The sequence below is a fragment of the Lepidochelys olivacea genome (assembly GCF_965140295.1).
Source record: "Lepidochelys olivacea isolate rLepOli2 genome assembly, chromosome: 3".
Classification (NCBI taxonomy): Eukaryota; Metazoa; Chordata; order Testudines; family Cheloniidae; genus Lepidochelys; species Lepidochelys olivacea.
Window position 1 is genome coordinate 11,122,801 of NC_140413.1, and position 26,374 is coordinate 11,149,174.

A 26,374-nucleotide genomic window follows, 5' to 3' on the forward strand; every position below is an offset into this window, starting at 1 on the left:
GTGGTAGCGGCCAGTCCAAGGACAACGGGTGGAATATTTTGTACCTTGGGGAAGTTTTGACCTAAGCTGGTAAAGATAAGCTTAGGAGGTTTTTCATGCAGGTCCCCACATCTGTACCCTAGAGTTCAGAGTGGGGGAGGAACCTTGACAGTCCTACTTTTAGGTATCCTGCCCATTACAGAGTGGTACAAAGAGTTTAACATTGAAATATGACCTTAATCATATTGAGGATACTGTGAGCGTGAAAGGGAAGAGGACAGAGCTCCCCGGCCTCACTCTGTGGGGAGATGGCTGCCTCCATCTCCCCACATGGATGGGAATGTGGAGGAGGGGCAGGGGCAGGAGACAATGACGGCAGGGTGCAGTGACTGGAGGATAAGGGGAACAGGTGCCACAAACTCCTTACTGCCCCATGTATGTCCCTTTCTATGTGACTGCAGGACAAATGGATTCTCACTGTGGGTCCCATCCTCCCAACTTTTTCTTCTTTTTGATGACTCACTTCTTGGTGTCTCAGGTAAGATATAACTAACATCAAGTGATAATATAGAGGAATATGTTGGTGCCTATATTAGGATTGCCTAACACCCCCCCCCACACACCCCTGCTCCCAACAGAACACACACACTCATGTTTCAGCCCTGTGATGTGACAACAACTTGCTTTTATTAAAAGGGGAGTTGCAATCTTTTATCAGTGACAGAAGCTCTCCTGTTTGGATTTCTCCAGCGCACATTGCTCTGTCCAGCCCAAATGTACAGTGCTTCCGGCTTCCATTGTAGCAGGATCTAATCATTCTAGAGGTGAGAGGTTGTCACCAGATTCCCAGAGATCCTACCATAACCAGGGCCAGAGCAGTCAGCGACGCCTTCTGCACAGAGGAAAAAGATGGTCAGATTCTTTGCTTATACCCATAAAAATGAAAAATTATATTTAATTTCAGATCAAAAAGCACAGGAAAAATTGTCGCATCAGTGCGGATATTCCCGGGTAATAGTCATTTTCCCTGCTGCAATGTGCTGTTAAAGAGTTGCAGTTGTCATGTGTTTAGACACGTGAACTACCTGGCATACCAGGTAAATGTAGACTTCTGAACAGGGAAGTCTGCTCACTTGCCCCTAATTCTCTAGGAAGAGAGGAGTGTTCTCTCATTTTTGTAAAATGCACTTCCTATTCGCATTTTGCAAAGTTAAAATGTTGACCAGAACATAACAAATGCAGCAGTGACATGATGCACTAAGGAATGGACACAAAGTATGTATCACACCCTTTTAAAACAGATTGGAAAACATGTATGACATTTTTTTTTGGTGTAAATTGAAACTATAAAGGAAACATTTAGTCAAAATTGAAAATTTTCAGCTCCCTCTATTATATGTAGAGAAAAGCAAAGCATAAACTAGACTGTAGAACTGTGCAACTCACGTCCATGTACTGATCTGTCAAACACATCTTTGTCCACAGCTGAAACTAAACCAACAGATACTTAGGTGATGACTAATTCTTAAAGAATGCCTGGAAATTCCAGCCCTGCCTCCCAGCTCACATAGGCCTAAACTGACTCTCTTCTGGTGGCAGATCCTTGCTAACTGCCTTGCCTGGTGAGACCGTGGATATCTAGGCATGCTCAATGAGCCAGTCGGGCCACTCCAGGCTAGTTTGCTGGCTCCCAGTCTGCTTGCCTGTGGGAAAACTTGGCGGCCCACATCCCACGTGTCACAGGAAGTTTGAGAAGCCCACCAGCACTTCCTGCAGAGCCATCGTTTTGGTCCTCCCGGCACCCCAAGCCAGCGATGTGCAGGAGGCGCCATTTGAAGAACTTGCGCCTTCACTCCTGCTGAAGGAAATGGGCAGCACTTCCGGGAGACTCGGGTGGACATTCCAGTGGAGTTTTCTGACCCATCGAAGGCACCGGACAAAGATAATGGAGGAGGAGGAGAAGGAGGACACAGATATGACAGATTTGAACTGGCTGATGTTGCTTATGATGGAGCCACCTGGTGGAGCCACTGACTCCCCATACATAGACCAGCTTTTCTGCAGCAGGGCCACAAACCATGGCTGGTGGGACCACATTGCCATGCAGACCTGGGGTGAGCAGCAGTGGCTCTAGAGCTTTTGCATGGAGAAAGCTACATTTCTGGAGCTTTGTGAGCAGCTGGCCCCCCTCCGCCAGTATTTCCAATGCTGCCAGCTTCTTCGCTCGTTACGTAGGCGCAGTCAGTCCTGGTACTCTGACTAAAATCAAATACTTTGCTAATCTCACCCCAGAGATTTACCAGAAACCGGCTGTGGTCCTGCAACTAGGAAGCAGTGAGCTTGGCAAATGCAGGAGACAGCCATTGCAAAGGCAGTAGAGGATTCACTGTGTTTGCAGTGCAGCAGTCAGAATAAAATGGAAGGGTTAAATGCTGAGCTTCACCGGAACAAAGGGGATTGCCTCTGTTTCCTGCGAGTCAATTGGCAACTTGTGGGACAGAAAGGATAAAGAGCGCCAGGCCATGGGGTTGTGGGATAGCATTGGTGGACTCCCTGTGGCCCAAGCCCAGAGAGGCTGTGTCCACATGGCAAAACCACAGGGCTTGAACCCTGAATGCTGGCTCGACTCGAGCTCAGACCCTCTGTTCCTGGTGGGGGGTCCAAGGACCTGGGGCCAAGTCTGAAAGATGCATGTAGTCAGAAAAGGAGTTAGGGCTTGAGCCTGAGCCCAGGCTTACAATTCCTGCATGTCCATATAGACATACCCTTTGCATACATTCTTTGTAAATAAATACGATCACACCAAATAAATACCTGACCCATATAATCAATTTCTCCTCTTAATGGAGACAGCCCACAAGACCCTTAATGTTGGCTAGCTGCTCAGGCCAAGTGGCAATGGCATTTAATAACTTTGAATCATTTTACATCAGGATGTATCTTGCAAGTCTCACAGCCCCCACCCCCACAGGTGTAACTAAGATCAAAACTCTGAGGCTTCTCTTCTGTGCGTACTACAGCTGTAAAGTTCTAAGATGGTGCCTGTTTGCAGAGAGCAGCCATTTTGGTCTCTGAGTTGCTGTAGACTGACACAGAGCCGTAGACTGATATACTGCTCTCTCTCTCCTGGGGACTTTGTGTTGGTTCTTCCTCGGCCTTCCATTTCGGAATAGGGAACACAAACCATTTATACACTGAGACTGTTTCAGGCCCCACTCTGTGTTTGTACATGCTGCTCCACCAGTGTGTAGGGGTGTGAAAAAAACACACCTGGCTGCGGGAGAGTTACGTCCATGCATGAGCAGCACAGAGTTGTGTAACTGTCTCTGCACTGCCCGTCTGGCAAGCGCTGGTGCACAGAAAGTGCTAGAAATGGTCCTGGGAGGTGTCAGGTCTCAGAGGTGCAACCCCTATCCCCTTGAACACTATGGAGATTCTGGACTCTTCCATGCTGTGGAGCTGGCCATAAGCAGACTGGGTAAAGCAGGAGTAAGAGCAGCCAGCAGGGTTGTTCCAATATATGCAGAGGACACTCCAACCCCAATGCATCCCAGGTTCTGGGTACCCGAGGCGTATCCTTTGCTTGCTGCCTCTGGGCTGAGCCATGTGTGCTGCACCCCCAAGAGCATTAAACAACAGTTTGGATATAGAAAGGAGAGGAACACATGTTTATATTAATGCAGTAATGTCTCTGCCATGGAATTGTAAACTTACCGTAAGCAGCCAAAGCCCCATGTAACACACCTTCCAAAGCGTCTAGTACCATGGGGACAGGGTGCATGGCAGTCACCCCCAAAGCAACCACATTGCGATGGGGTCCAAATATTCTGTGCCAGTCCTACACCAAAAAAAGGAGCCTTAATTATAAGTCAGCAGAGCAGGATGAATAAGGGGCTGTTATTTTAACATGGCAGGCATTCCCCCTTGACTGGATTTCACATTCACCGAAGGCGGACCACATCAGCACCATTAATATCAGCCAGGGCACAATTTTACCACAGCTTTAATGCTACAGACATGGCTGTAGTCCTGGGTACATCCAGAAGTAGGCTGTTAACAGAGGGACGAGCACATTCATTAAATGGGGCTCTGGCTCGCTGGATACATTTAGAAATTACCTAAGAGCACAGGTGTCCTTCTCTGCCTCACATATTTAAGGTATGAAATTCTGATAGCTGCCTGTACCAGACTTTCAATACGAGCTGTTGCTCAGGTTCTGATTCTTCATGGCTCCTAAGAGCAATGCACCAGGAAAATTATGGTAAATGCTAAGTGACTGAGTAGGACTGAACCAGCTCAGCACTAGGATGGATGGCTGCGACTTTTAGAAACAGAAGGGTTTGATCAAGTTCTTTCTGTCTTGCATGCCTGTCTGAGAGACTCTGCGCAGACATGTTTGTGAAAACTCAGCACTCGGGAATAGTTTCTTCACGACCAGTCGCCAGCTTTACATTTACCACATGGGGCAGTCCTGTTGAAAAAGTAGACACAATTTCTATAGCCTCAGCCTTTACGATTCCTGGGTTAAAATATTTAACTGGCGGAGCTGGGCTTTCTCAAAACTATTTACAACCAACAGATATAAATGCAAGACCCACACTGATGCATTGACATTTCTGCACGTTCGGTCTCACCCCGAAATGATGTCATTTCCAGGAATCAAGCCAAGCACATGGATGTGGCAGATTGTTTCTGAGTGGCAGTGTGGGTAAGACAAAGGTCTGCCATATTAGAGATCTGGGCTGTTTTCTCACGTTGTACAATCTCTCTATGGGGCATGAGGCCTTCCTTAATAATGGGAGCTGTGAAGGCACTGAATGATTAGTACTCATCAGCAGAACTTCAGACAATGATATCCAGCCCAGAGCACCAGCCCCTTCACCAAAAAAGAGCCTTTCCATCACAGTAGGTCAGAGGAAGAGGGTTCGTTTTCTCTTTCTCCCATCTGGATGTTGAGTTCTGTGCATCATGCAGTAGCAAGAGCATGTTCAAGGCAGATACAGTACTGGGGATATTTAGCAGCAAGCCTCTAGCAACATCTGCTGAGGAAAATCAGAGACAGGAACTGTGGATTTTTCAACAGAATTCAGCCAGAACTAAATGGACTTTTATGATCACAACAAAGATAACTCCTTGACTCCAGTATAGTTCCCCTGCCACATTTCCAGTGGCATCCATTAGAGCTCTTCAGAAAAAGAGTTGCAAAAAAATTGCAATGCAAAGTTCTAGGCAACCTTAGAATAGACTTGCCAATACCCCTCTATATTATCCTTGATTTCACTGAGCTCTTACCAGGAGCAACTTGGAGCACCAACAGAACAGCAAAGAGAAGGTAAAGGATCTTCATGGCTGAACTTTGGCTGGGAACTCAGTGTCACTAGAAAGAAGAGACAGACAGGAGATGGAAAGTTCCTGTATTTATTTGGTGCTGAAGATTGTGAAATGCTGAGCTATAGAAATATTGTCTATAACTAAATGACATAATATCTGTGCTGCTATTTGTTAGTAATAATATTTATTATCTGTATAGCATCAGACATGGTGCAGAAACATTTCTGGGAAATAGAGTTGTGTGAGGAAAGATACATTTTAAAACACCAGTTGGGTGAGCAATCTTAATTAGCCTGTTACTCACATCAGATTTCTCACAGTTGTGTGAATCACTATTCTTTACCCAAAATACAGACTGAAATATTTCATATTTCTTAGTTTTATTAGCCAAAAGAGAATTGAAAGCAATTAGATTACAGAAAGCAAAATAAAGATGGTTAAATAATCATGTTTATAAAATCTGCTAGAATTAATTCAACATGATATGTGACATTATATCAAGAAAGCAGGTAATGAATCAAATCAATTCATGCAATTCTTCTCACAGTCTCCTTACACAGCAAACTTTATCTTAGTTTTACAATATATTTGGTAGGTGACTTTAGTCTGAACATGGAACTATAAATCCATAAATGTAGATTTTTTTATCCATAAACATGTTTGCCAGTGAAATTATAGAACTGCCTGTGGCATTCAACTACATAGCTCCAACATTAGATTGAGAAATTTGGACAAGTTACTTAATGATTAAGTTGGTCAATACAATTAATTATTAGACTTTGAACCTGAAATATAATACTCAGGTAACGATTTAAGCTATTCTAATTTGTCTGGAATTTTACCAGTATTGCAGGCTCTTTTCCCACTTTAAATATTCACATAATGCTAAAAATCTTTAGCTTAAAAGATAAGTCAAAGCTTCTTCCTCTTTTTGAGTAGGAGGCTGTCAATTTCTGCTGACCACAAACTGTCGATTTCCAGGATAAACCCTGAAACACTTAGGGTTCCTTTCAGCAATCTTTTGCACAGTTTCCTGTTACAAATAGTATTAGGCTTTGAACAGAAAGTTTAACCAGCCTCAATAGTCTTAAGCATGCGTTGACTTACCATCATTTCTAGACAACTAAGATTAAACTTGTTAGTGAAATGCAAGTTTAAATTATGCATTTAAGTCATTTACAGGGTTTTAATTCAGCAGAGTTGCCAGTCCTTATGATTTTATTCTAAACTCCCAGCTGCTGTAATGAAGAAGAACTGCATGAGAACCCTAGCTTTCATTTTAAACAAGAGTTGCATCCTTGCCCTCCTGATTGCAAAGAGAAGCTAGAAAACATGAAACAAGTGTCGTTTACAGGCTCAGAAACCAGAAGGCAAATAAAATGTACCCCAAAGTTGTCATTTTTAACAGTCTCATGATTTAAGCCCATCTCATGTTTTTTTAATGTTTGGAGTTGACAACACTGACTCTGGCAAGTTCTTTCTTAGAAGCGGTTACATTTAAGAAAACCAAGTATGCTTTCCTAATGGATAGAATACTAGGCGCAGTTAACTTAATGAGTTGACTAACCCTCAGAACTCTTACTCACTATTGATTGACCGTAATTTCTCGCCAGCTAAGTTTAAAGTTGTTAGTGAACTGCCTATAATAATAATATATATATATATATATATAATATATAATAATAGGCAGCTTTACACATTTCAATCATTTATGGGATTTTAACTTAGGTACCTACTTTCTGAGAAGCATTTCGCTTTAAAATTACCCTGTTTTCATCTGGGTAAAAAAATAGATGTATTTTTGGTACATAACAATGGAAACTCATGTGAAGGTGTGTTCTCCAGCCCAGCTTCACAGTAGCAATGACTGGTTTCTCCAGACAGACAGAAAGTTCATTGAGGCAGTCCACTCAGGCAGACTATTATGACAACTGTGTCCTTGTTTTTTGTTCACAGCTGTCTCCCTAGTGAGGACTTTAAAGGACATTATTATGAGGTGATTGTCATTGAAGAGACTTTAGTTCTGACCAGGTCTGTGGAGCTCTCACTGGCCAGGCAATGAAAGTCTCCTTTGTCGTCTCTTGGATCCCGATGTTTCAGCTTCAGGGAATGACGGTTTGATCAAAACAGGCTGCTTTATACAGTTGCTGAAGGGCGTCATGGTTTGGTTAGTCTTCTGGGGAAAGTTGATCAGGGCCAATCAGAAAGTGGCCCATGCTTCTGTCAAAGATTAGAAACATCCAGCTAGAATATGAGTTGTCCCTTCTCATCATTTAAGGACAAAAAGAGGTATGTTTATTGAATTTTTGCAAGTTTGTCTCTGGAAAATTCTGTGGCATTCCTGCAACACATCTTGTGCCATCCCAGTTTGTGTAAGATAGATTAGGTTGTGCAAAATGTCTTGGTCCACGCAATGAACACCTGCTGGTTTGGCATCGATCAGCAACCTACTTCCACCGGGCTCTTCCTGTAGGCCTCCCTGTGGTGTGGTTCTTGGCGAACTTGACACAATGCTGTGTCCTTCCTCAAGTGGCGATTTCTCTGTCAGCACTTTGAGTTGTCTTCAGAAATGCCCTTTGAGAAGTCAGGAGTGAAACTTTATGAAGCCTTTTCACATTCCCTGACAATTGTGTCCTTGTTTCATAGCTCACCAGGCAGCAATATAGTCATTAGACTCATTTTCATGGTTCACTGCCAATAATGTGGGTAACGATTAATGGAGCAGTAAGACAAGAGAGCTGTATCTTCCTCTCAGCTGGCACCTGGTTTTTCCCTACATTTCAGGACCGCAGGCAGTCTGCATGGTGCATCAGTCAGTTACCAAGTTGTGGTCAGGAGACAAGCAGCAGAGTCGGGGTCAAGCAGGTCAGGACACTAGGAAGTCAGGGTCAGGCAGCAGGTTAAAGATAGCGGAGCTGGAGTTGAACTGGGTCAGTTACCAGGGAGTCAGGGTCAGGCACCAGGTTATAAATACTGGGCAAGTTGCAGGGTCAGATGCTGGAGTCTAGGGTCCACAACAAGGCAAAATCTGGAGCAGTCTGCATCATAGCTTACACAGCTCCCCATGGTGGCTTCCTGGTTTATACACCAGCATGAGCCAATCAGAGGGTCATGGGGGGCTGCCACTCAGGCCTGGCAGGGCAGTAACTTCCTATAGCGTCTAGCTTCTTAGGATCCTCCAGTGAAAACCTACCTGAAGCTTCTAGTAGTGATGCAGCTGCATCAACAGTCCAGCACCCTTGTGGTCCCATGTTCTAGCCCTACAGGTTCTTACACTACGTCTTGTTAGCAGCTTCAGCTGTCTTTGTGCAATTGGCTACAAACAACTGAGCCGATCTTGCGATTACGTAGAACTTATAACGTTTCAGTTGGATTCACCTTACAGATTTTCATTGGCCTCTCAACATATCAACTGAGCGTATCACCATCCCCAATATAAAACAAAGCCTTTGTTATCTGTTTAGTAAATAGCGGCTATACATAAGCATATATTATTTTTATCACAATAGTATTTAAACTAGACATCATTGTCCTTAGGGTTTGCAGTATTTTGTGAAGTCAAGTCTCCTTGGTAATGAAACCTTCTCAAACTGCAAGAATACTCAGCATAGCTTTCAAATTTCTATAGTTTCTTAAATTTTAATTGACAACTTTTATCTCTCTCTTCTCCCATACATACAATTATATATTATACCACCATCTCAGGTAAGAGTTTGATGTACTGTATCAGTATCATTAACTTCTAGACATAAAGCATATAATATGGGAGAAAAAAAGAGAAAGGAGGAAGATTTTTTCCCATCTTAGCAAGAATTTGTGGTCAATTTAGATAGGAAATGTTGCTGTTTCTCAGTGTAAGTCTTCTGTGAAATTCAGAAGCAGCCTCTATAATTTGATGTATGTTGAAGGTTTAGGTCTAAATTATGTCAAGGTTTCTTGTCAGATGAATATGACATTATTTGTATTACCAAAGCCCGTATTTTCTTATGAATAATTACATCTCACAAGTCTCTGCCTTAAGCAAATTGCATTCTGAATACACCTAGAACCTGCTTCAAAGCCCATAGAAGTCAATGGACAACCTCTACCACATGAAGCTAAAAACCAACTAGCTGTTAGCTAGGGCTGTAGAGCAGACTCATAATCTCTCTCTAAGTGGTCTCGGTGCCACTAGATGGGACAGAGCACCACACCCAGGAGGTGTGTGGGTTACATACGCTCACACCCACGGCCTCAAGACTCTCGTGAGGTCTTCACCATGGGTTACGAGCCCCTGACTCCCACCTCCCCAGCTATCAAACCCTCCTGAACCACTAAAGGTACCTCTGCACAGCAAAACAGAAATCCCGCTGCAGCTGGTCTCTGTTCCAGGGCTTGTGGGGCTCACACTATGGGGCTAAAAGTAGCAGTGTAGATGTTCCCGCTCAGGATGGGGCTTTTGCTTTGAGACCAACCCCCTCCCCAAATTTCAGAGCCCAAGCAGGACTGTCTACAAGGCTGCCTTTAGCCCCGTAATGCGAGGCTAGGTCGGTTGACTGGGGCTCTGAGACTTGGTGCCATGGAGGGTTTTTTTGCATTGTCACCCCCCAATTCCTCCTATTGCCACATGTGCCCAGTTAGATGTGAGGGTTGAGAAGCTCTGTGCATCTGGGGAAGGGAGAGATCACGGTCTCCTCATGAGGGAAGGGTGGGGGAGGGGGAATCTATCTACTTTTCGAACGTGTCTTTTATTTAACTCCCGGCTGTCAGTCCCTTGTCCTGAGAGTGAGACAGAGGTGGCTGAAGACAGTGGCTCCTCCATATGAAACATCGGCTTTGGAGTCGGAACCAGCACAGCGCACCCTGCTGGACTTTAGTGGCAGTAGAACCAAGACAATCATGGAAATAAGCAGGCTCTGCCTAGTTAAATCTGTGATGAGATTTTCCATTTAGCGCCCCTACCTCCAAATTTCTTGTGTGTGAGCCAGTGGCAGAGGTTAATTTCTGAGCACCACAGGGGCACCAGCAGATAAGGCTTGGCGGAGGTGAGATTGATTGAAACGACAGAGACATTTCCCTTTTGTAAACTTGTTGCAACCCCTTTGTGGAACATTCTGGGCCCAATTCTGATCTCTCTTATGCCAGTTTTCAGCACACTAACAAAGCTGTAAGTGAAACAGGCCTCAGACCTTAAATTTCTTCTATTCTCCTCAATATGTACTTGTTTGGGGGAATCTCTCAGAGTTCACTGGGGTCCCACATGCACAATGAAATAATTTGGGCTGCCATTCTGATTCCTGAACGGGAGCCTGCTGCATATGGCCATGTCTGGAAGCTCTGGCAGAAGAGAAGGGGACCAGGTGGTGAGGAGGTCTTAGAGGACAGGAGAACAGAGGGAGGACTGATGTGCCCTGACGCACCACGGTGGGTGTTACACATCGAACAGCAAACTGTGATTCAATCCAACTCATCTGACAACAACACAAGCCAAATGGATTTGTGACAAGTGTAAGGAACAGGTAAAGATTTATCCATGTGATCTCACTGCAACAGAGAAATTTGTATGGCCCCAGGTCTAGGAACGCACCTGGGTGGATTTAACATACAATAGGGACCTTGTATTTTATTTATTTCTAATTTAAAGAAGGAAAAATAAATGGATTTTAATGGAAAAGAAATAGCAAAACAGCCCTGAATTGCCAGTAAAAACACTCGCGTGCACATTTCAGCAACACACCACCACAACCAGTTACTTTTATTAACAGGAAAATAACACAACATCATGGGGTCCCTTGAGGATTTTCTGCAGCTCACAAGATTCTTGGGAGACCAATAAAAAAGATCCAATGATTTCAGAAGCAAGACATCATCTCCCAGAGATCCTGCATGGACAAGTGATGCCATCACACACTTTTAATACTGCAAAAAGGAAAGAAAGCTTCAGGTTCTGTGTTTGTACCCATTAAAACAAAGAAAATATGAGAGCAGATTTCAAACCAAAGGCAGAGCAAGGAACTTCCCCAGCACTGAATGGTGAGTACAGGTATTCCTGGTTAACTCCAGAGTAGTGGATTCATTTTCCCTATGACAACATATTGCTACAGAGTTTTAGTGAACATAGTTGTAGCTAAATATGTGAACAGGCTGCCCACCTGGCTTACCAGATAAATACCAACCTTCAGCACATGAATCTCCCCTCCTTTTACCCCTAACTCTCTTCTAAACGAGGAAGAGTCCCTTTTTTAATATTAATCCTTCCTGGTAACATACTACAAAGTTAAAGCAACAACCACAAAAAATAAATTGAGCACGGACATAAAAACAAACAAACCCTGGCAAATTAAATATTAGAATTGCTGGAAGTAGTAGGCAAATTAATTTTTCATTTAAATGTTCATCACAATTAAAACAAATCTTTAAATTTGAAGTTCCATTGAGGAATTTTATCAAAATTGTGAACTTTAAATTTTTTGACTAACTCTCTTACACAGAAAAAAATAATATCAAAACTACACAGAATCATAGGACTGGAAGGGACCTTGAGAGGTCATCTAGTCCAAGGACCCTGCACTCATGGCAGGACTAAGTATTATCTAGACCATCCCTGAAAGGTGTTTGTCCAACCTGCTCTTAAAAATCGCCAATGATGGAGATTCCACAACCTCCTTAGGCAATTTATTCCAGTGGTTTACCACCCTGACAGTTAGGAAGTTTTTCCTACTGTCCAACTTAAACTTCCCTTGCTGCAACATAAAGTGTAGAATAATGCGACTCACATCCATGTGCAGTTTTTCTATCAAACACACTTTTGTCCACAGCTAAAATTAAAACAACAAATACTTAATTACATGATCAATATCTTATTCTGAAAGAATGCCTGAACATTTGAATTCTACCTCCCAGCTCACATAAGCCTAAAGCCTGATCCTATTCTGGCGGCAGTTCCACGCTAGCAGCCCTGTCTCCTGATAGCAGGGATCTCTGTCCAAGCTCATTGAATCAGCCAGGAGAACAGCACTGCAGTTGCTAGCATGGAGCTCCCACCTTCACATCCCCTGCCCTCAAGCTGCCTCTCTGGTGTTTTAGTGACTGGGAAAGTCTGTTCCTACTGCTCCTCTGCAACCTGTCTTTGTTGCGACATTAATTTGAGTACGCTGGGCATCCTGTATAGTTTACGTTCCAACGAGCAGGTAACAAAAAAGAACAGAGATAGAAAGGGCTGCAGATCTGTAATGTTCTTAAGTTCACTTTACTGTAGGAACCTTCATGTTTAAACCATTAAAAAGAAATTCTGAGCAATGTTAACATTGAGGTCACCAAGGTTTGTTATTGCTCTGGAATTCTAAAAGGAGAAATGCAAAGGCTCAGAGTATGTACTGAGCTGCCTTATGGACTGAAAGTAGCATAAATAAAGTGAACTGGTGCTTATTGAATTGCTTTGGAAAGTGAGCACATCTGATAATGGGCACGTCACCCACTGATCAGTGTGTGTTACGCATAGAATCAGAGAAGATCAGGGTTGGAAGAGACCTCAGGAGGTCATCTACTTCAACCCCCTTTTCAAAGCAGGACCAACACCAACTAAATCATCCCAGCCAGGGCTTTGTCAAGTTGGGCCTTAAAAATCTCTAAGGATGGAGATTCCACCACCTCCCTAGGTAACCCATTCCAGTGCTTCACCACCCTCCTAGTGAAATAGTTTTTCCTAATATCCAACCTAGACCTCCACCACTGAAACTTGAGACCATTACTCCTTGTTCTGTCATCTGCTACCACTGAGAACAGCTGAGCTCCATCCTCTTTGGAATCCCCCTTCAGGTAGTTGAAGTCTGCTATCAAATCCCCCCTCACCCTTCTCTTCTGCAGACTAAACAAGCCCAGTTCCCTCAGACTCTCCTTGTAAGTCATGTGCCCCAGCCCCCTAATCATTTCCTCCTCCCCTCTGTGGAGTTGTGAGTCTGTTACACTCTCCAGCTAGAGGTTGGCTCTAGTGCAAGCATATGGAGATGTATGTTTTTAGCTCTGGAGGGCTCTAGTTCAAACCACAGAGTGCTGGCGAAGACGGCATGGCAGCCATCACACATGCACACTTGACATCGCTTCCATCTTGGAAAAACACATGAACAACTTTACACTCCGGTTTGCAGGATCGGGACCCAGATGTTCTATACCACAGCTCCAAGAATGCTGCCCATCACCTGCTGTAACTGCAGTTTTCACACATTCACCATTTTGTTCATTTCCAGTTTTTCACACTGAGTCCATCTCCCTGAACTCTGTAGCAAGGACTCAGCCAGACATTGAGTTTCAATGTTCTGGCATTTTTGAGTCAACTAGTTTGAAAATACCTGTACATTTTTTTATTCTGAGAAAATCGCAGTTATTTCCAGACCGTGTGGTTGCAGCTTATCCTCCCATCATCAGACTTGGCCACTGCCCCAGTTTCCCCTGTTGAGCAGGTGGTTTACCCACAGCTAAACCAAACCTCCCTCAGCTGGGTCACATAAAATAGTCAAAAAGAGAAAACAAAACTCTCTTGGTTAGAGGCGCTTCCTCTGGAGCTAAGTGAATATTTTTTCCCCTTCATCTGTTTTTGTGTAGTATGTGTCCCAAATCATCCTCTTCTCAGATCCTCTCTGAGATCATAGATTTATAGGTTCTTAGATGCCAAGGCCAGAAGGCTCCAGTGAGATCATCTAAGCCAGGGGTTCTCAAACTTATTGCACCATGACCCCTTTCCAACAACAAAAATTACTACATGACCCCAGGAGTGGGGACCAAAGCCTGAGCCCATCCCAGCCCCACTGCTCTGGGTGGGGGGGCCAAAGCCCAAGGGCTTGAGCCCCAGGCAGGGGCCCTGTAACCTGAGTCCCCCTGTCCAGGGCTGAAGCCCTCGGACTTCGGCCCAGGGCAGTGGGGCTCAGGCTTTAGGCCCGGGCGGTGGGGCTCGGGCTTCAGCTCCAGCCCCGGGCCCCAGCAAGTCTAAGCCAGCCCTGGTGACCCCATTAAAATGGGGTCATGACCCACAGTTTTAGAACCGCTGTTCTAGTCTGACCTCCTGTATAACACAGGCCAAAGAACATCCCCAAAATAATTCAGAGTCTATATTTAAAAAAAAAATCAAAATCCAATCTTGATTAAAAAATTGACAATGAGGGAGACTCTGCCATAGTCCTTGGTAAATTTTTCCAGTGGTTAATTATCCTCATTGTTAAAAAGTTACACCTCATTCCCAGTCTGTTGTTTGGCTTCAACATCCAGCTATTGGGTCCTGTTATAACTTTGTCTGCTAGAATGATGAGCCCGTTATTATATATTAATTCCCCATTTAGGTACTTATTGTGACACAGGCATACCCTCGCATATTACCTCGCATCCAATCATCTGGCCTTATTGTGAGTGCTACCAAGAAAATGCTATGGTTGACTCTCTCTTCAGCTAGTTATTGAAAATAGGATCCTTTTATCAGTGACAGAGAAAGTGACATATAAACATCCTGAGAGGTTTAAAAGTATAACTCTTGATCAGAAGCCAACAAGTGGTAGTTATTCTAGTTGGTCTATGATATATTCAATCATTTTATATCAGAACATGGCAGACATCCCTTGCCTCCCGCACACATACATGTTTAACAGAGGTCAAAATTTGTAGGGAATTCTTTTTGGTAAACAAAGCGTGCAAGTTCTAAGGATGCCGCCGGTCTGAGGAGAGCAGCCATTTTGGTTGCAGAGTTGCTGCAGACTGATACGAAGGAGACACATCCCCCACGCTCTCCCCATGGAGACTTTACTTTTGTTTTTCCCTGTTGTTTTCCCTATTCTAAAATAAGCCAACATGCAGACATAGGAGTGAATCTGGCCACAGCCCCTGCCTGTATTGTGTTGCTCTGGCGACATATAGGGGCTATAAAAGGGGCTGGGGGAGAGTTACCCCAATTTATGAGTAACACGTGGCTGACATAACTGACCCTATGTTGCCCTTCTTGCAAGCAATGTCCTGAGGGTGATGCTGGAGATGATACTGGGTGTTATCAGGTCTGAGAGGGGCAGGCTCTATATAGCACTAAGCACTATGGATTCTCCAGGCTTGGGACTGGCCATAGGCAGCCTGGGTAAGGCAGCTCTAAGTAAGAGAATTCAATAAGGTTGTTCTAACATATTCTAGGCTAACATATGCTAGTGCCAATCCAGCCTCCAGGCAGTCCAGAATCAGGACAGCCTAGGAGCCTTCTTTGCCCCCCCCCCCCCGCCTCTGGGCTGTACGTTCTGAGTCTCCGAGGGAATTAGATAACAGCTTGCATATATAAAGGAGAGAAACAACTCTTTTGGTTCACACAGTACCGTTCCCTTTGTGCAATCCTGAACTTACCCTCCTACAGCAAAGGCGCCAAGAACAGCAGCGTCCAATGTTATAAGTATTTGCGGGACATTGCCAAGGGTAGCATCTACCCCCATTTTGTAGACATCGCATGGTGGCACCAGGACTACAGGTAAATCCTGCAGAAAGAATAAAAGAGTCTTCGTTTTCATTCACACGGCAGGGCAAAAAAAAAAAAAAGGTGGAAGCATAATGGGCATTTCCCAGTCACTGAGACTCAGACAAGTCACAATTATCTTCCTGTGCACCATTTTACTAATACTTAAATGGCTGTAATTCTGTGCCCATTCAATGAAGGAAGAGAACAGAGTGAGACAATTAAGCACGTGCTCTGGCTCCCTGGCTGCGCACTGCAGAACCCTATCACTGAGCATGGATGTCCGTCACAGCCCCACACCTTTAAAGGATAGAAAAGCAGGTAGCTGCCTGCATCCCCGACTTCCCTTAATGGCTGCTGCTGTGCTTCTTTCTGCTTCCTAACAGTGACGGACCAGGCAGTATCATAAATGCTGATTGACCAAGCAAGGCTGAACCAGCGCAGCACTGGGCTGCATGGCTGCAAGACTTAGAAACCGGAGGGTTTGAACAAGTCCCTGCCACTCCAAATGGACTCTGCACAGACATTCTTGTGAAGGCTCTGCACACCGGAATAGTTTCTTCTTGAACAGTTGCTCGGTTTGGACATGCCAAACCAGCAGGTCCTTGTGAGAATGTTGCCTAAATGTCCATCACTTCACCATTTATTATACTTTCAGTAGACTATTTAAAACTGGATTTTATCTGTGCTTTCCTTAAAGTATCCACTACACACGGACATAAGCTGAGACCTAAACAGTATTGTTTCATTGCTTCCCTATGCTACACATGTCTGTATGTGATGTCTCTCTTGTCTTATACTCCGATTGTAAATCCTTTGGTAAAGGGAGTGTGTCTTTGTTGTATATTAGTTCAGAGCCTGACAATATGGGGTCCCAGTCTGTGACTGGGGCTCCTCGGTTCTAACGTAATAATAATTAATAAATAATAAAGAATGCATTGTCATTTCTGTAGAAACTCTTACAACCCCTGCAAATGCATTTCCAGGAATGAAGCCAAGCACACAGAGATGGCAGACTATGCCTGGGGTCAGTGAGGTTAAGACATTGACACAGTGATCTGCCACATTAATGATAGGTTTCAGAGTAGCAGCCGTGTTAGTCTGTATTCGCAAAAAGAAAAGGAGGACTTGTGGCACCTTAGAGACTAACCAATTTATTAGAGCATAAGCTTTCGTGAGCTACAGCTCACTTCCTCAGATGCATATCGTGGAGACTGTCTCCACGATATGCATCTGAGGAAGTGAGCTGTAGCTCACGAAAGCTTATGCTCTAATAAATTGGTTAGTCTCTAAGGTGCCACAAGTCCTCCTTCACATTAATGATGTGGCTTCTATTCCCCAATTTATGTAATCTCTAATTGGGGTGTGAGATATTGCTTAATAAAAGGGGTGTGAAAGCTCTGAATAATGAACACTAGTCAACAGACGAAGTTAGCCTGTAATTCATGCTCTCCTGGCTCGCAACTTACTTCACCATCCCCTAGTATATTTTCATCAAGTCAGGCCAGAAGGAAAGGATACATCTTGTATGTTTCCTGTGCAGATGCTCAGCTCTATTTGGCATCAGGCCCACCCAGCAGGAATAGTGGGCAAAACGGGCAGTGTGCCACAGGCCTTGTATTTGAGAGGATTCCCAAAATGACAGTAGCTCGGTCAAATATGATTGAGAGGCACTGCGACTAATGTACCCTTCTAACAATGTGCACGTGCATCCTTCATGACTTGTGAATACCGGAGCTGGATGTAGTAAAGTATTCCACCGTGATATGTAGTAGCATTTTAGTTCTGTCACTCCCAGGATATTAGGGAGGCAAGCTGGGAGGTCCCAGGATATTAGAGAGACCTGAAGAGTTCTATGTGGCTTGAAAGCTGTTTATCTCACCAACATAAGTTGGTCCAGTAAAATGATATCACTTCACCCAACCTATCTCTATAGTATTCTATCAGCAATCACACCAGGGCGAAATACAGGGCTAAAAAAACCTGTCCACTCCTATTTGAGATTCCCCTGTTTATTAATCCAAGGATATCATTAGCTCTTTTGGCCACAGCATTGCACTGGGGAGCTCATATTCAGCTTCTCATGCAGTATGACCCACACATCTTGTTCAGAGTCCCTGCTTCCCAGGATAGAGTCCTCCATCCTGAAAGTATGGCCTACGTTCTTTGTTCTTAGATCTATATTTCTGCATTTAGCCATATTAAGATGCATATTGTTTTGCTTGTGCCAGGCTTACCAGGTGATCCAGATTGCTCTGTCTTTGTGACATGTTCTCTTCATTATTTACCACTCAGCCAGTTTTTGTGTTGTCTATGAAATTTATCAGTGATGATTTTGTTTTCTTCCAGGTCATTGATAAAAATGTTAAATAGCATAGGGCCTAGGACCAATACTTGTACGATCCCACTACATAGAATGGTGGGGATATTTTTATAGGATATAGCTCTGCCAAATCTGAATGGATTTTCATAGGCACATCAAATGTACCTTCCTGACCCTACGACTATTCTGCAGCCAAATTTCAAACATCTACTGAAAACCAAATAAGCATTAGCGAGCTTCAGAAAACAAGCTGGAAAAATATGAAAGTTTTAGGCAGGCTTAGTACAGTTCACAAATCTTCTTCCATATTCTCCTTTAATTTCACTAAGATCTTACCTGGGATACTCTGCAGCACAAAGAAGAGGACAGCAGAAAGAAAGTAAAGAATTTTCATGGCTGATGTTTGGCTGGGAACTCCACACCACTGGAGAGAAGAGACAGTAAGATAGTTAGGAGACAGAGAATCTCTCTCTTTATAGGGTGCTGGGGATTGCGATATGCTAATCTGTTGAAATCTCTTTTTTATGCCAGTGACATTTAAAAGGTGTGTGCTGCAATCTGTTAATTGTAATGATTATTTGTAAAGCACCATAAAATCCTTGGAGAATTTCAGGGAAATAAAACTGTCAAATCCCTGCCTTGAGGAAGTTACAATATGAATATTTACACCTAGCAGACATGTATTGCCTGGTCGGAAGCCATTTGAAGATAAAACAAAAGGCCCTTTGCTCTGCTCAAGGGGTGCTGTTTTACCTACTCATATGATGGGAACAGAGTTGCCCCAGCTCTAAGAAGGTTTAACTCCAAAACTGACATAACAGATGCTCTATGGGTTTCAAAGTTTGGTTTGGAGCCAAATTTTGGCCTTAAGAAGTCACTCAAAATATATTTGTAGAAGACTTTTAATTCTCCCAAATTCTACCCCGGCCTTGTTTTTACATACTGCTTTTATTAAATTTTGGTCTAAATTTTACTCTTCCAGATTATAGATTGCCCCATCTTTGATTCAGGAGATGGAGGAATAACTCTTCATTTCCATGGTATAAGATTCTTCAATTTATTATAGTTAGGTGCGGTTTCTTCATTACTCACTTACTGTGGATACTTTTTAATCAATGTAATCAACTACTCAAACAAACAGAGAGTAACTGATATTACCCAACAAGAAGATCTGGCTATGATTCATAATTCTAAATGTGCCTTTTGCCTTTCTACTCTGAAGACAGCTCATGTTTTTGATCTGTATCTGAATGAGATCAAATCCTCATTTATGTATGACATATACTCAGCTAAGATTCCAAACCACAGAAACTGCTTTCCTTAAGGGTAAATAAGAAAAAGTCCCTTCAGATTGTCATTTTTGTCCATGTAAATCTGGAGCATTGGAAAAATCTACTTCATTATCTTTTAGACTGCAGAATCCATCTTCTGAGAGCACACTGGATTTGATATCTTTTGTATAAAAGTAATTGTTCTCACCATCTGAAATGATAATTCTTTTATTTTTTTCTTAATCCATGGTAGTAATCAAATTGGTGGCAATTTTTGCATTTTTAGCATTGTGCCAAAGAGTTTTGATTAGGTTCTAACTGACATTTTAACGTGTTACATGGTTGTTAGTGTTGGTGCAATTTTTTCTTTTTGGATTTGCAAAAGACATATGCCATGTGTGGTTTAATAAAATGGAATTGAATTGCAGGGTAGTGACAACATAACTCTCCTTTAGTTAGAATCATAGAATATTAGGATTGGAAGGGACCTCAGGAGGTCATCTAGTCCAACCCCCCTACTCACAGCAGGACCAATCCCCAATTTTTGCCCCCAATCCCTGAATGGCCCCCTCAAGGATTGAACTCACAACCCTGGGTTTAGCAGGTCAATGCTCAAACCACTGAGCTATCCCTCCCCCCTTCTTAGAATTCAGAACAAGAAGACACCAAAACCCCAAAAGAGAGACAGAGAAAGGCAGTTGCTCCCTAAAAGAGAAAGGCACAACTCACCCCACCTTACTGGAGGCTGAGTGGCTGGCTGCTGACTAACAGCTAAGGCCAGATCTCACACTTCCCTGTAAAGCCCCTTCACCTTCAAGAAGGACCAGACATCTTCAGTGGCACAGGAGCCAGCAAACAGAGCTGTAAACAGGGGAGTTTGAGTGGGAGTTCTGTTGGAGGAGAAGGACTCAGGTGGGAAGGCTATGACAGATACAAAGGCAGCAGTGGTAGTGACCCAAGCAGTGGAAGACACAATGAAGATGACTGGACGTGGAAGCTGCGGCATGTACATGATCCTGGAGGGGGTACCTGAAAAGAGTTTTGTCTGCATGAAGTGCTGCCTGGTAGAGCTGATGGAAGAAAAGGATAGGTTCCTGGGTTAGTGGTTCTGTTGTGTGGTATGTGGTTGCTGGTGAGTATTTGCTTCAGGTTGGGAGGCAACACAGCCCTTTGCCAACTGTGCCCACATATCTATTCAGGGGACACCATCACAGGGCCTAATAACATCAGCCACACTATCAGAGGCTCGTTCACCTGCACATCCACCAAAGTGATATATGCCATCATGTGCCAGCAATGCCCCTCTGCCATGTACATTGGGCAAACTGGACAGTCTCTACGTAAAAGAATAAATGGACACAAATCAGATGTCAAGAATTATAACATTCATAAACCAGTCGGAGAACACTTCAATCTCTCTGGTCACGCAATCACAGACATGAAAGTTACTATATTACAACAAAAAAACTTCAAATCCAGACTCCAACGAGAAACTGTTGAATTGGAATTCATTTGCAAATTGGATACAATTAACTTAGGCTTGAATAGAGACTGGGAGTGGCTAAGTCATTATGCAAGGTAATCTATTTCCCCTTGTTTTCTCCTACTCCCCCCCCCCCCCCGACGTTCTTGTTAAACCCTGGATTTGTGCTGGAAATGGCCCACCTTGATTATCATACACATTGTAAGGAGAGTGGTCACTTTAGATAAGCTGTTACCAGCAGGAGAGTGGGTTTGTGGGGGGGGGAGAGGGGGGGGGAGAGAAAACCTGGATTTGTGCTGGAAATGGCCCAACTTGATTATCATAAACATTGTAAGGAGCGTGATCACTTTAGATAAGCTATTACCAGCAGGAGAGTGGGGTGGGGGGAGGTATTTTTTCATGCTTTGTGTGTATAAAAAGATCTTCTACACTTTCCACAGTATGCATCTGATGAAGTGAGCTGTAGCTCACGAAAGCTTATGCTCAGATAAATTGGTTAGTCTCTAAGGTGCCACAAGTACTCCTTTTCTTTTTGCGAATACAGACTAACATGGCTGTTACTCTGAAACTTGTAATTTTAATGTGGTTTTCAATACGCCGCTCTTTCCCCACAGGTGGCGATGTTCTAGCTGGATCCCCTCCAGCTGCAGACTGGAACACCAGGGTCTGCCCTTAATTGGTGCCTTCCTGTTGCATTGATGACCACATCTGGCTGTGGGAGAGGCTGTAGGATGTTGGTGACATAGATAGGGATGAGAAAACTTCTCCATATAAAATAAGAAACCACACTCTGCAGAAAAATTAAAAGCGCTGCCTTTCCCCCTTCTTCTGCCAATTAACCCACCTTGGCATCTTCTCAGAACCACCTGGAAGTGGGAATGAAGCCTGGCTGAAGCTTGAAGATTCACTTAACCCCTGTCACCTGCCCACCCTGCACCCAAATCTCCATCCCTCAGGAAGATTGGGGTGAGGGGTGGTGAATATTCTTCTTGTGTCCCATCAAACCTCCTCTCCATAGGCCCCTCACAACAGATCCTTCCCTCCCAACAGCCCCATGCTTCCCTCTTGTTTTGTGCTCTGATCTAGAGGGGAGACCAAGCTACCATCTGTTCTTCCTGCCCAGCACCTTGAGGAAATGGCCCATCACCCTGCTCACTTTCCAGAGAGTGGTTGGCGGCCCTCTCCCCTTCCCACTATCTTAGAGGTCTGGGTGGCCGCCCTCACAGGCTAAAGACCCTGATATATTCTCAGACATAGGAACTCTTATGCTTTAGTAGCAGGATGTGGCAATTCTTCATTTTATACTAGGTCAGGCATTTCCTAACACTCTTCATGCACTGCTGATATTTAACCAAGGTGCTGCAGATTAATTGCAAAAGAGAAACTAGCACTGGGCCTGTGTTCTTTTCTGACTCTTTACAAGCTTTCAAGAGACCTGAAGAGTGTTTTGGTTTTTAATTTGTTTTGTTTTTTCTCCTTGTTACTTACCTTAGCAGTATCAGGAAAACCAAGTCTGGTCTTCTCTCTTTTGCTGGAAGGCTCTTTGGAGGCTCCACAGGTTTGAGGTTCCTCAACCCTAAATGGAAAGCGTGACAGGATTTTGACTCTTTAACAAGGAAATTTTATTTCCTAACTGCTTAAAATTATTTGAATACCATAGGTGTTAATAAACACCCCCCTCAAAAAAAGAGTTTTAAAATCTTCCTTACTAACTATTTCTGCAGGGATCATCTCCCAGTCTTCCTGGTGGTCGGTCTTTGGCCAACTTGGCACTACTCCATACCCTTCCCCCAGGAGCAGTTTCTCTGTCTGTACTTTGAGCTGTCACCAGAAATATCCAGTTTTAAGTCAGTAGACATTATGTAAAGTCTTTTCATATTCCACGATGATGCTGTCTGTGTGTCATAGCTCATTCATTTGCTTGGTTCATCGCCAATAGTGTTTCTAACAACTAATGAAATAAAAATAACAGCTCTATAATCCCCTCTAATCACATATGATTATTTTCTATACTTTATTTGCATGCTAGTAGGATTGCTTCACATGTTAAATTGTCTCTTTGCTACTGGCAAGAAACAGGATATCAGGCCATGTGGTTGTTTAGGTCTTATACCATATTAATTGGGTTTACCTCACAGACTTTCAGTTGCCACTAGCCTCTCAATATAACAATTGAACAGATCACCTTCTGTAATATAAAAATAATGGATTGTTATATCTTTGTTAATAATTAGTTAAGATAACATTTGTATTTAAAATATACAACTGTGTGTGTGTGTACGTGCGCATTATAGAATAAAAAGATAAACAAAATTCCTTTACAATGTAACAAGTATTTTCAGCTAGCTTAGCCAGCTTGCTGTTACTCAGTTTAACTCCTAGGTGAAACACAGAAGCCTCACCTGCTATTTGACATGTTTTAAAGGCTTAGGACTAAGTTATGGTTGTTTATGACATTATTGTAGATGACAAGCCTGTGACGGGTTGGGTCACAGAGACCTGCTTGGGACTGCCTCCTGACCTGCTGAGACTACCTCCAAGCTCGTTCTCCCTGACAGCTTGGGACTTCATTACCCTGTCTTGTTGAGCCAGACATGTTAGCCTGCTGCAAACACAGACCCGGGTCTGAACCACATCCCCCAAAAGCTGCAGGCTTAACTGAAAACAGCTTAAGAAGTGCTCCTGTCTCCAGCACCTAGATACCCAGTTTCCCAATGGGGTCCAAACCCCCAAATAAATCCGTTTTACTCTGCATAAAGCTTATACAGGGTAAACTCATAAATTGTTCACCCTCTATAACACTGATAGAGAGATATGCACAGCTATTTGCTCCCCCAGGTATTAATTACTTGCTCTAGGTTAATTAATAAGCAAAAAGAGATTTTATTAAGTATAAAAATAGGATTTAAGTAGTTCCAAGTACTAATAGGCAGAACAAAGTAAATTACCAAGCAAAATAAAACACAAATATGCAAGTCTAAGCCTAATACAGTAGGAAACTAAATGCAGGTAAATCTCACCCTCAGAAATGTTCCAATAATCTTATTTCACAGACTAGACTCCTTCCTAGTCTGCGTCCAGCAATCACTCACACCCCCGTAGTTACTGTCCTTTGTTCTGGATTCTTTCAGGCATCTATTTGTGGTGGAGAGGTGACCTTTTGAGCCAGATGAAGACAAAATGGAGGGGTTTCCAGGGCCTTTTATATTCTCTCTCTTGTGGATGGAAACCCCTTTGTTCTCCTGTGCAAAATCACAACAACAAGATGGAGTCTGCAGCCACCTCGGAAAGTCACATGTCTATGGATGATTCAGCTTTTTGCAGGCCAATGCCATTGTTTACATGTTAGTTTGAACATTCCCAGGAAAGCTCAGCTGTGGATTGGCATCTCCCAAAGTCCATTGTTAGTTAAGTACTCCCAATTACTTGAATAACCCCTTCACACTATGTTTACCAAATCAGCTGTATGTGCTTCCAAACACTTTAAATACAAGCATAGAGCCAACACTCATAACTTCAGATATAAAAATGATACATGCATACAAATAGGATGAATATATTCAGTAGATCATAACCTTTCCAAAGACGTGTTACATGGCATATCTATCATAAAACATATTCCAGTTATGTCATATTGACACTCATAAGCATATTTCTATAAAGCATTATGGGGGGCAATGTCACACCCTCCTCCTGAAATTACTGCCAGAGACTTGGACACTGTCCATGGCAGAGACAGTACATGTAAAATCCCTGTTTGTTTCTCGTCACACCTCCTTCCAGTACCTTTAAACCTTATGATGTCATTCATAGGTGTTTTAGCAAAGTTCTGAGTTCTTGGTCCCTGGAAACATGCTGGGGTGTAGTACCATTAACAGAATGCAGTTAGCAACATCAGTTAAAGTATAGGAGTCTTGGCATTTACACCAATGCCAGGAGGCAGTGTGCCTCAGTTTCCCCTTCCACACAGCAGCTTAGGCCTGTTATGCTTTTGCTGCTGTGCCAAGCTTCCAGCCTGTTTACAGATATAAGCTGAAAAGCAACATGCTTGTGGGACTGTTTTGTCACCATCCCTGGCATGTGCAAACGTTTTTTCCACAAATCAGGTATGTCACACATCTTTAAAGCATTTACCATTAGTATTAACTCCTTCGTCTTGACCCATAGATGAAGTAGCAAAAGACACAAGATTAACAGCAAATCTACGGCGGATAGGCTTTGTCCACACAATTTAGCTTGTTTAGTGTCTATTGCATTCCCCAGTTCCTTTGTGTACCATGGTAGGTGCTCTGATACAGATTCTTCTGCCTCTTTGGAGAAGGCTTTCAATTCACCCATGTGTTTGAGGCTTTGGCAAGGAAAGGGTGCACTGCAACCATGCCTGTCCTTGGCCCCTCCCTCTGGAATTTCTTTGGATTGGACCCCTCCCCCTGCTTGTGAAGCTTCCCAAATGCAAAGTTTTTTAAATGCAGTTTTTTCACCCTCTTCCTGGGGAAGAACTTCCCTACAAAAGGTAGGTAGACCCACCTGTCCCCCCTCACCTTCTGTCGGGACTTCCTTCTCTGGGCCAAACACTCCTGTGTCCCCCAGTAGGGAAGGTGGCCTGGACCCAGGTATAGGGTAACAGCTACCGGCTATGACAGACCCTTCATTGGCCAGCAAAATCCACCCCCCACTTTCCCTCAGGTTGGGCTTGTTTCCAGCTACAGAGTCCTTGGGGTCCATTCCCACAGCAGCAGATCGAGGGAAGTGATTAGTCCCCTCTATTGAGCACTGGTGAGGCTCCATCTGGAGGTTTGGGTCCCCCACTACAGAAAGGATGTAGACAAATTGGAGAGAGTCCAGCGGAGGGCAGCAAAAATGATTAGGGGGCTGGGGCACATGATTTACAAGGCGAAGCTGAGGGAACTGGGCTTATTTAGTCTGCAAAAGAGAAGAGTGAGGGGGGATTTGATAGCAGCCTTCAACTTCCTGAAGTTCCAAAGAGGATGGAGCTCGGCTGTTCTCAGTGGTGGCAGATAACAGAACAAGGAGCAATGGTCTCAAGTTGCAGTGGGGGAGGTCTAGTTTGGATATTAGGAAACACTATTTCACTAGGAGAGTGGTGAAGCACTTGGAATGCGTTACCTAGGGAGGTGGTGGAATCTCCTTCCTTAGAGATTTTTAAGGCCCGGCATGACATAGCCCTGGCTGGGATGATTTAGTTGGTGTTGGTCCTGCTTTGAGCAGAGGGTTGGACAAGATGACCTCCTGAGGTCTCTTCCAACCCTAATCTTCTATGATAGTTCCATTATCCTCGCTCTAGATTTTTTTTTTCCTTTTACAATTTGATCTCCTGGGGTAGAATTTACTCCTTGGATAGTAATTGCCAGGATCACGCCATTTTCCTTTTCTGTGAAACTCAACCAGGAAGGATGATCTCATTGTTCAGTCACCGAGCATTAGGGACTGGGATGTAGGTGGGCTGGCCTAGTGGTCAGAGTAGGAGTCAGGTCTAGTGGGTGGAGCAGGCCTCCAGGTAGAGAATGGAGTGG

The 26,374-nt window shown here is 43.6% G+C and overlaps 2 long non-coding RNA genes across 2 annotated transcripts; both read right to left on the bottom strand.

Moving 5' to 3' along the window:
- Positions 1–644: 644 nt before the first annotated feature.
- LOC311519070 lies at positions 645–5,357 on the bottom strand. The gene is made up of 3 exons (XR_014711188.1): positions 5,272–5,357; positions 3,694–3,817; positions 645–871 (listed from the first exon to the last, which is right to left on the bottom strand). It is a non-coding gene; the product is annotated as an uncharacterized lncRNA (long non-coding RNA).
- Positions 5,358–11,012: 5,655 nt separating this feature from the next.
- LOC311518685 lies at positions 11,013–22,777 on the bottom strand. The gene is made up of 5 exons (XR_014711077.1): positions 22,550–22,777; positions 22,329–22,416; positions 18,423–18,510; positions 15,658–15,785; positions 11,013–11,208 (listed from the first exon to the last, which is right to left on the bottom strand). It is a non-coding gene; the product is annotated as an uncharacterized lncRNA (long non-coding RNA).
- Positions 22,778–26,374: the final 3,597 nt, after the last annotated feature.